Source organism: Vulpes lagopus, chromosome 16 (genome assembly GCF_018345385.1).
Source record: "Vulpes lagopus strain Blue_001 chromosome 16, ASM1834538v1, whole genome shotgun sequence".
NCBI classification, from domain to species: domain Eukaryota; kingdom Metazoa; phylum Chordata; class Mammalia; order Carnivora; family Canidae; genus Vulpes; species Vulpes lagopus.
In genome coordinates this window covers 16,104,846-16,116,530 of record NC_054839.1, presented here as the reverse complement: position 1 = coordinate 16,116,530, position 11,685 = coordinate 16,104,846, and positions in this window count along the sequence as shown.

Sequence of the window (11,685 nt, the reverse complement as noted above, 5' to 3'; positions counted from 1 at the left end):
TTTTATGTTTTGCTTCACCTACTCTGGGAAAAATCTGGAAAAGAAACTAGCATTGACAATTTATTCATCACTTGGAGTCCAAAGCAGTGACCAAGGGCACGTTATTTAATGTAATCCTCTCAACAACCTTGAGAGGAAATTAGTTCTAATAGATTAACTAATTCCCCCAATGTTAAACAGGTAAGTGACAGAATGGAGACTGTGTCAGGCTCTAAAGCTTATTAGCTGCTACACTCTACTCCCTTCTTGTGATTAAAACAAACTTCAAGTGAGGTGTTTTGTACTGCACAGAAGAAAAACATCCTGGGCCTCTTGTGTTCGCACGAGATACTCTGATGGACTCACCAGAACATCCATAGCCCCTTTGGGAGAGAAGTAGGAGAGGAAATACTTGGTGGGAGGGATCTGTCACTGCTTCTGTTGTGCTATGCTTGTGGCGAGGGGAAGGAAAGGCATTCCATTTTCCTAGGTCACTATATGCCTGATTTTTATTGGTAGCATTGCCTCTTTTCTATTAATCAAATCATCACTCATTTTTAGCAAATATCCTTTCGTTGAGGTATGTTAAAGAAAATTAGATTCTTTTCTTACATTTTGTTGTTATGTTTTTAAGTCATATATTTATTTATTCATCCCATTATTAACAAGTGTAGCTTTTCAGTATTTTAAAATCTCTTTGCAAATATGTAACCTTGTGTTTCATAAAAAGGTTGATCTTAGCCTCAAAAATCGGTGTGTCATTTTCCAGGGCTGTATAATGCTCCCTTCAGCAATAGTGATGAAGTTTTAGAATATAGGTGAGGTCCAGGGCCAAGGAGCAAGAAAGAATTTGTGAGATGTCTTTGGTGCAAAATTGTGGTCTTATTAAAGCATGGGGACAGGACCCATGGGCAGGAAGAGCTGCTGCCTCAGGCTTGTGAGGGGTGGCTGATTATATACTTGGGAGTTGGGAGGGGTTTGAGGATAGCATACTCTCCAAGGAATTTTGGAAGCAAGGTTTCCAGGACTCTGAGGGGGCTAGCTGTTATTGGGAAAAGGTCACTTATTACTGTCTAATAAAACCTGAGTCATGAGACCCTTCAGATGTGTATCAGTGGGCCTTGTGCTTGGAGGATGATTGCCAACACGTATCTTAGGGGTTTAGAGATAAAGAAAATTTTGAAAGGAATTTTTATATGTTAAAATAGGCTTACAGGCTCCTGGGGGTTGGGCTAAGATTGCCTTCTGCCCTTAGCAAAGTATGAACATTGAAGCAGTTGAATCTGTAGAGGAATGTCACTCTCTCTGTTTCAAGGACTTGTCAGTGTGCTTTGTCCTCTGCTAGTCCTCTGTTTCCCCATCAATACTATATTAGCAAAAAAAAAAAAAAATAGTATATTAGCATTGCCATGTGGCTTTCTCATCACAATTGTTTTTTAAAATATTTTTAAGTGAAATTCTAAAATTTGACTCAATGTTTGTTCTGTTCACATACATCCTTGAATGGTTTTATGTACAAATATTGATGTGGAATATAAGGCTGCTAATCCAAACAGACTTGGCAAGATCCTCAGGACAAAAAGAGATCATATTGATTATTGTTTTATTGGCTAAAAGAACCATCTTGGGACTGTTCATTTATTAAAATTGACTTTTTTCAAAGATTATATTTATTGTATTAAACAGTATATAATTTTAAAGGTGTAGAAAAATAATCTTTAAAAAGAAGAACAAAATTGGACTCAGATGACTTGATTTTAAGACTTAGTATAAAGCTACAATAACCAAGATGATATGGATTGCTATAAATATAGAGCAATGGAACAGAAGATAGAGTCCAGAAATTGACCCACACTTATATAGTCAATTGCTTTACAACAAAATGCCAAGGCAGTTAAATGAGGAAAGAAAAATATTTGCAACAAATTCTACTAAAACTGCGCAGCTCCAGGAGCGCGATTCCAGCGGTGCAGGCCTGGGATCCCAGGGTGCTGGGGGACACAGCCCAAGATCCGGTGCTTCCCCCCGAGACAGGCGGAGGCCAGGAGGGCCTAGGACAGCAAGGATGCTCCTGCCGCCGGGCAGCCCCAAGCTGTGCAGATCGGCGCCCCCCTGCCCCCAGAGCATCCAGGCCCCTGTGGACTGGGAGCTGTGGTAGTTACTGCGGGAGCTGACTCTAAAGCTGGAGAGCTGGCCGCCACCACTGTTGTTCCTCCTCCTGGTGTCACCTTGTACCTGGGACTGAGCAGGGGCCTCACAGGTTAAACAGCTCCCACTGAGCCGTGCACCTGGCAGGGGGCTGGGCAACTCCCCCAGGTGCACACACCTGAGAATCAGCACAGCAGGCCCCTCCCCCAGAAGACCAGCTGGAAGGACAGGGGAAAATTCTACTAAAACTACACAGATGTGCAAAAAAACAATGAATTAATGACCTTGACTCCTATTTACACCACACCCAAAAAATTAATTTGAGAGGAATAATATGCCTAAAATATAAAAGCTAAATCTACAAAACTTCTAGAAGAAAACGTTGTGACCTTTGCATAGGCAAAGAATTTATTAAGACACAAAAGCACTAAGCATCAGAGAAAGTTGATGAAGTACACTTCATCAAAATTAAAACTTTGGCTTTTCAAAAGACACCATGAAGAAAATGAATGGAAGCCACAGACTGAAACTATTCATAGTACACATATCCATAAAAGGACTTTATCCAGAATAAAGGAGCCCTACAAATAAGAAAAAAGATAACCTAATCATAAAAATGGACAAAAATCTTCAACTGATACTTCACAAAGAAACCTATATGAATGATGAATAACCACAAAGAAAGATACTCAACAACATTAGGTATCAGGGAAATACAAATCACAACCAGACACTACTTCACATCCACTAAAATGCCTGAAATTAATAAGACTGACAATTCTGTGATGAGAATGTAAAGCTTGGACTCCTTTTTTTATTTTTAAAGATTTTATTTATTTATTCATGATAGACATAGGGGGAGAAAGAGGCAGAGACACAGGCAGAGGGAGAAGCAGGCTCCATGCAGGGAGCCTGATGTGGGACTTGATCCTGGGACTCCAGGATCATGCCCTGGGCCAAAGGCAGGCGCTAAACCACTGAGCCGCCCAGGGATCCCCAAGCTTGGACTCCTATACATTACTGTTGGGAGTGCAAACTGATCAGCCATTTTTGAAAATGTATTGTCAGTTTCTTATATAGTTAGACATACATTGATCCTAGGATCCAGTAATTTGACTCATAGGTCTTTATCTTAGAGGATAAGATATGTTCATAGCAGTCTTATTCATAATAGCCCAAACCTGGGAAAAACCGTAAATAGAAGAATGAATATATAAATTATGGTATATTTCTATTATGGAATATAGAGAACAAAAGAACTTTCTGGGCTGCTAGAAATACTCCTATCTTGATTAGGATGTTGTTACTTAGATGTACACATTTATCAAAACCCACCAAGTTGTACGCTTAAGAGCTATACATTTTACTCTATGTAAATTTTACCTAACAAATATTTTTAAAAGATGGCATTGTATTGATAGCTATGAAGGTAGCTAACAGGGTTGTGTCACGTAAGATGGGGGCATAAGTCAGAAGACATAAGGTATAGCAAAATCATATTGGACTGTTGTTGAATATGAACCAAGCAATGGAGTGGATTTTCATCTACAAGACCTGGATATGTTTAATAGAGGCATTATACAGAAGAGATGAAAATGCAGTATTTTGTTTTGCAAGTCGAGGCATTAGGTTCCACATGATTTTCGTATTTTGAAGGACTATGGATATATTGAAGAGGATGGAAGAAAATTAAAACAAGGTGAAATCAGTTCTATGAGGAAGGATGAAAAGGAGTCAAAATCACAAGGGTTCAAGGAAACGCTGAGGGGCTCCCTAAACACAAACAAACAAGAGAGCAAACCTTGTGAATAAAAGAGAGATTGTATGGAGAAAATACTTTATATTTCACAGATGACACAATGATATGCAGTAATTCAAAACTATAGTAAGAACAACTTAGGTTAGACTTTTAGTAAGAATTTAGTAATTGAGCATGCACCCACCTGCCAAAAGTGTGACGTGGAAGCCTTAAAAGTTCTCTGTTGGTGGTGCTGTCTGCAAGTACAGAAGGAAATACCAGTAGCTTGAGTGCCACCACAACCCCCAGCCTTGAATTGGTAAACTCAGGGCATCTAAGAGTTTAAATTAAAGGCATCAGTTCAGTGTGGACACATCCTCATTCATTTTGGTTTTCATGAACTATGAAAGGAAGGAAAGTGTTTGTTATTTTTGTATTAACATATCTTCTAACTTTTTATCTTTGGGGCTCAATTTAAATGTTAGGCCCTCTGGGAAGCCTCCCTTGGCTCTCCCCCTCCCAGGCTACATGCTCCTATATATGAGATCTTGCCTTCCTACACTACATTGCATCTTCCAAGTTTCTTCCTCCACTCTTAACTGTGAACTTCTCAGGGGCAAGACTTTTATCACCAGTATATTGCCAAAATTTAGTAGTAGGCCTAACATGTAATAGGTACTCAGTAAATATTTATTAAATGATGACCTCTTATCTAAAGTTTATCTGCAAGAGCACTGATTTCCTACTGGACATGTGCATGTATGAAGAAAAGTACTCATGTTATTTTATTTATTTTTGAAAGAGAGAGAGTGCATGAGCAGGGAGGGGCAGAGAGAGATGGAGGGAGAATCTGAAACAGGCTCCACACTCAGTGTGGAGCCCAATGTGGGGCTCAATCTCATGACCCAACCTGAAATTAAGAGTGGACACTTAATGAGTTGGACTGAGCCATCCAGGTGCCCCATTCATGTTATTTTTTTTAATCAGAAATTCATTTTTTAAATATATTCTGTTTCAAAACTAAATATGTAGGAAAATTAAGGGCATTTAAGGGAAGAAAAATGAATATTCCAAACAAAAAAACAATAAAGCTCTATGTCCAACAACCAGATATCACTGTTAATACATTTGTATGTATCTTTTTTTTGAGAGAGAGAGAGAGAGAGAGAGCCAGAGTGAGAAGGGGCAAAGGCAGAAGGAGAGAGAATCCTAAGCAGGATCCACACTCAGCAGAGCCCAACGCAGAGCTCAGTCTTACAACCCTGAGATCATGACCTGAGCCAAAATCAAGGGTCACGTGCTTAAGCAACTGAGCCATCCAGACTCCCCTTGTATATATTCTTAAAGATTTTCCCCTCTGGTCAAACATAACCTAAATATCACATCACACACATATGAAATGGGATACTATTATAATATTACTTCATCGTATATCCTGAAATATACTAATTTTTAGTATCAGTTGAAGATTTATTTATTTATTTATTTATTTACTTACTTACTTACTTATTTACTTATTTACTTATTTATTTGAGTGAGTGAGAGAGAGAGCATACACAAATACAAGAGGGGTGGGGAGGAGGAGCAGAACGAGAGTGAGGCTCCATTCCAGGACCCCAAGGTCATGACATGAACCAAAGGCAAATGCTTAACTGTCTGAGACACCCAGGTGACCTTTTAGCACAGTTGAAATACTTGAACATTATTCCATTATGTAAACATACTACCACTTATTTAACCAATTCCTAGATATTTGGTTTAAACAATGGATTTTCTTCAGTTTTTTGTTGTTATAAAAATGCTGAATTATTTCTTAAAGAGGTCAGGAGTCCAGACATGGCTTAGCTAGTGCTCTGCGTAGGTCTTACAAGGCTGTAGTCAAGGCGGCAGCTGGGCCGTGTTCCTTTTAGGAGCCCAAGGTCTTCTTTCAAGCTCATGGGTTGTTGGTAGATTCTAGTCCCTTGTTCTTGTAAGACTGAGGTCCTGTTCTCTTGTTCCTGTCAGCCAGCGACTGCTCTTACCTCCTAGAGGTCATCCAGTTCCTTGCTATGTGGCCCTCTGACATGTCCTTTCCCAACATGGTAGCTCACTTCTTCAGAGCCAGCAGGAGAATCTCTCTGACTACTAGAACCTCTTTTAAAGGGCTCACCTGATTATATATCGTGCTTGCCCAAGTTCATTTCCTTTTTGATTAATTCAAAGTCAACCAATTTTTACATTTTTTACATTTTACATTTTTACATTTTACAAAGTCAACCAGACTTTACATCTGCAAAATCCCTTTGCCTTTGCATAGAGTGTACCGTAATCATGGGAGTGATCCCAAGAATATGATCCCATCATATTCACAGGCCCTATCCAATACTGATGGGTCTTGCCGTCAGGGGACATCTTAGAATTTTGCCTACTCCAGAGGGTTTGTTATGAATTCAAACAGAAAATACATGACGAGGGACAATTTTATTGAGGTTAAATATTGAGTTTAGCTTTTAACATACTGAATTTGAAATGCCCATGTGTCTATCTGGGTGTAGAATACTGTATTTAGTGACTTTCTACACAGTACCTATGGGCTTTGGTACACATTCCACCTTAGCACAAACACTGTGAAATCATTTTCTGAGTAACTGGCGTAATCTAATTGAACAAAAGTAGTAATAGCATTTATGATAAAAGCATCTTATGGTTTCTTCGACTGAATCATTACAATCTTAGTATAAAATTTTCATTTTACACACTTCAATTTTACATAGTTTTGTGTATATATGTATACGCACACACACACACATCTTAAAATCATATAGTTATTTCCCATATTTGCTTCGAAGTAGTTTGAGATATGCCTATGAAATATATATATGCACCAATGACTTGCTTTACGTATTTCATCAACAGTATACATTTATTCCCCAGTATTTTCTGTGTTCTCTGGCTTCAGGACAGAAACTAAATCACATTCTTTCTTATGCTTTGAATTTTCAGAAGAAGCATCCTTATAATGATATGTTATGATGAGTGTGATCTCATGTAGTAAAATGTAGTTTATGTGATACCTACTATTATATAGTTGATGTCCATGAATATTGTTATATTTTACATTTACAGTGTGTGGGTTGGCATTTTACAGGAGTCTGTGTTACAGCTACACGATTGCCCCACAGCAGTTGAAACAGTTGCCAATTGAGAGTAGGGACTGCCTGAAGCCTTTCGGGGCACTCTTAATGACAAGAACATCAAACAAGATGGTGGACAGCTTCATTAACAGCCTGTTTGAATAGCATTTTCTCACTTTGAGATAAAAATGTTCTGAAGAGTTTGTTTAGGTCTGCTAATGAATATTTCATCCCAGATGGAGAAAGCACATAAGGGAATGCCACACAAACAACCCTTCCATGAACTCACCCACCCTTTGTGTTCAAGTGGTGTGTATACTGGAGAGGATGGGGCTGCATATTTGAGAGCACTGACTCTTTTCAACATGGTTTTCCTGTTGTTGTTTGGTTTTGTTTACAGCATGAAAGACCAAATCCTCACTTGCAGCCTAAGAGTATGGTACATATGTAAGAAATTAAATTAGACCAGTATTTACTTATGAACATCTAATTTTAGGAATTTTAAAATCTTCTCCCCCAAAGACTTTTATTAGGTTGAAACTTTACATGGAATGTGAAAATAAAAGGTTTACAAATAAGTATATTTTGCTATATCGTATGAGGATTTTAATTTATGAGTTTTTAAACAAATCTTTGAAGTGTATCAGCCCTTACATGTTCACAAGATCTGGAGGATCAGGCCCCTCATTTGCATTTTGTATTTTCTTTAGCTCAAAATAGATTTGATTAAAAAACAAAATTTGGCACAAGATTAATCCATAATAGGATTTTATTGCTTCTCTTTAAAAAAAAAAAAAACAAGCAGTGTTATGCTTTGAGGTGTGATTAGCACATAAGTACAGCAGCAGTTACTTTTCAGATATGTCTCATTTCATTTTATTTTGAATTCACTCATTGGATTTCACATTTGTAGAATGGTGTGTTGAAAGTATACAGTTTAGTTCACCCTCCTTACATCTACCAAGAAATACAAAATTTAGTAGCATTTGCTTTAGCCAGATTGCAACAAATGAGTCCTCATATTTACTAAATGTGAGGGGTCTAATTTATTTTAAATACTAATAGGTTTGCCTAAAATCACATCCAGTAGATATTTGAATTGTAAGAAATTTAAAATTACAGTTGAAATGCTAATATTAAGGTGCCCAACCCTGTCTCAGGAACATATACTATAAGGACCAGATTTTTTGCTCTATTACATTTCTATATAGAGAAGGATTACAGTAACCAGTATACTTCTTGTACTGTGTAATCTACTTGTTCTTTTTCTTCTAGTCTTATCTTGGTTAGAAGAGATGAAATCAGAATGACTATTGGCTCTGTTTTCCATAAGTGACCGGTTTAATTTTTCCCTTGTTGTGACTTCTGATTTTGAATTGTTTACTTTGTTTTCTATAATATTATGGTCATGATGTAATATTTCTTGAGTACAAGCTGAGAATTAAACAAGATTCAAGACTGGAAGGGAAACTTGGTCCTTGGATTTATGAATCTATATTAGGCATATACTTCAAATACAAGTTGTTAAAACATGTAGAAAATATGTAAGACTCATTATCCAAATAAGCTGTGTCAGCCATATGCATGTATTAGACATATTTGTGAATTATAAACATGTCTAACTCTCTACCTATTCTCTTTTATCTTATTTATATTTGAATATATGTGGATGTATGTGTGTACATATGAATTTATACCCATACACACGTGTATACATGTATACATATATATACAAATATGATAAAGGAAGAGAATGTAGAGAGGTAGGCATGTGTATAGTTCACATATTTTAAAATCACAACAGTTTATCTTAGTGGAAAGAACATTTATGGACATTGGCCTCTAATTGTTCAATGATCCCTTCAGCTCTATCACTTAATGATATAACTTTGTACAAGTTATATTGCATTTCAAATTCTTATACTTTTCTGAAGGGAGAAGGGTCATTTAGGAAGGTGCCTTTTGGGCATTTAATCCTACCTCTGCACTAACCTGCTTGGTAGAGTTAATAAAATCCTTATTGTGCTAATGAGGACCTGAAAGGTTAGGCCTATCTTTTTACATATTGATATCATATTTTGTTTGTTTATATATATATATATATATATTTGTTTGTTCTTTTTGTAAGATTTATTTATTTATTTGAAAGAGAGAGAGAAAGAGAACAAGTGGGAGGGGCAGAGAGAGAGGGCGAGAATCTCAAGCAGACTCTGCACTGAGCAGAGCCCAACATTGAGCTTGATCTTCTGACCAGGATTTCACAGCCATGAGGTCATGACCAGAATCAAAACCAAGAGTCAGATACTTAACCAACTGTTCCACCCAGGTGCCTCCATGTTGATGCCATTATAAACCATCACCAGGCTTTCTCATAGACATTCTTTGATGTAAGACTACATAATCACTGCTCTGATTTAGTAGCACATGTTTTACATGGACAAAGTAGCACATGTTTTACATGTGAACAGAGCACTTATTTGACTAAATTGGACTACTCAAAAGTCAAAAGTCATGACTTTTGGAACTCAGACCCAAAACAAAATAATACTAACACTGCCAATATTACATATGTTATTCACACTAGTACAAGAGAAGTGGAATATTCCAATAATGTTTTGAACTAGTTAAATGTAAAATACTGCAATTCAAAAGTTTCTTTAGGAAAAGAATATCTTTAAGAAATTTTCTTTCAGTAAGTTTAATTAGAACGGTAGGAAAAATTGAAACATTATTGCCAATTAAATTGATCAATTAGTTAAAATGTTCAACTATTTAAAATAAGTTGTTGGGTTTTTCTTCTTTATCAAGTATTAAGTGGTTTGAGAACCAGCATTCTCAACATGGGAAGAGAGAGCTACAATGTAATATGGAAGAAGTTAAGTAAAATCCGGTAGCCCTTAATTTAAATTAGAAATATCACTATGAACTCTTGATGTAGTGTGTCTTTAATATATATATATGGTGCTATCCAAGGGAAACACCAAGAACCAATGGTAAGCCCAATAGCAAAGGGCACCACAAGCATCTTCTCCACATATCATGTTTTTACTCAAAGGAACTAGGACTCCTTGAGAAATTGCTGCCCCAGGTTAGGGACAGGGAATGTATAAGATAATGCCAGAGCATCTTGGCAAACCAGAAGGAGAAAAACTATCAAAGATTTCCAGCATCTTGTGTAGCATAATTAGGAACCAACTTGAAAAGGTGCTCAGTTGCTAAAGATGGAACAATTTGAGCGTCAAGAAGATTAGATTGAAATGTGTCAAACATGGTTAAGTATATGAGTTCCTAATATACCAAAAAATTGATCACCATTGAAGGAAACTAAATCATGATTTTGGAGATTGATAAAGCAAAAACAAATTACAATATTTACCCTGTCTTCCCTATATGAATTGTACTAGCAAATGAGGGAATGCTTGTCTTTATGCATGTATTCCAGCTCATATGTGAAGAGTTGACATGATAGACTATCACCGTTTTCCACCTCCAAATAAGTAACAAATACTCCGTTTAATGCTGCCATGGATGTCACTGTGTGTTTGTGAAAGCAGTTCTCTGACACAGACTCAAGCAGCAGGACTGCCAGGTCACAGACAATGCATACATCCAACTTTATGAGATGACCCCAACCCATCCTTTATGGTGGTTCTACCAAATTATTCTTCTACTTGCAGTTTATAAAAATTTCCCCGGCTTTGTAATTATTCTTCAAGTTTTTCTACAAAGAAATGGAAGTGGCTTCCTCAGTTTTCTACTAGCAAACCACCCTTTTACTGTTTTCCTAATCCACAGGGTTTCAATGCGAGATATCCTCCTTTCCACTTCTTGACCACTTCCCCGAGTGCACATAGCCTGGCTCTGGTCCAATAACCCAGGCACAAGTCAGGAGGGACAAGTTGTACCTAAAGTTAGCCTAAGGAGACTTGATTTTGCAATTTGGGTTGGAAAGTTTGGGGAAAAGGAGCTTTTTTCTCCTCCAACTCTGGGGCTTCTAAGCTAATAGAATGTTTGCTTGAGAGGTGCTAAAGGTCATATGAGTGCATGGATTAGACCTGCCTAAGACTGAATCTAACAAAGTAGAACCAGTGGAGGAAAAGATTGATTTCTAGATCCAGTCCGTCCCAGAAACCTGTTAAATTCCCCTGGCTTTCTTAGTGACACAAGTCAGTGGGTAACAATATCCCTCTGCCCCCAGGCCTGACTTATATATGATGAATTCAAGAAGTATTTATGACCTACCCATGCTGGGTTTAAAGATACAGCAGTGAACATGCTCCATGAATGCTTGTTTATTTTGATCTTTATTTGAATGATCTTAGTACTCAGAATATGTTATAGTTTTAGCCTCTAATAATCTTTAATATAGATATTTATAAAGAAACTAACCGGGATCCCTGGGTGGCGCAGCGGTTTGGCGCCTGCCTTTGGCCCGGGGTGCGATCCTGGAGACCCAGGATCGAGTCCCACGTCGGGCTCCCGGTGCATGGAGCCTGCTTCTCCCTCTGCCTATGTCTCTGCTTCTCTCTCTCTCACTGTGTGCCTATCATAAATAAATAAAATTAAAAAAAAATTGAAAAAAAAAAAAAGAAACTAACCATTTCAAACTTCCTTAGAAGTAACTGGTCAAGGGACGCCTGAGTGGCTCAGTGGTTGAGCGCCTGCCTTCAGCCCTGGGTGTGATCCTGGAGTCCTGGGATCGAGTCC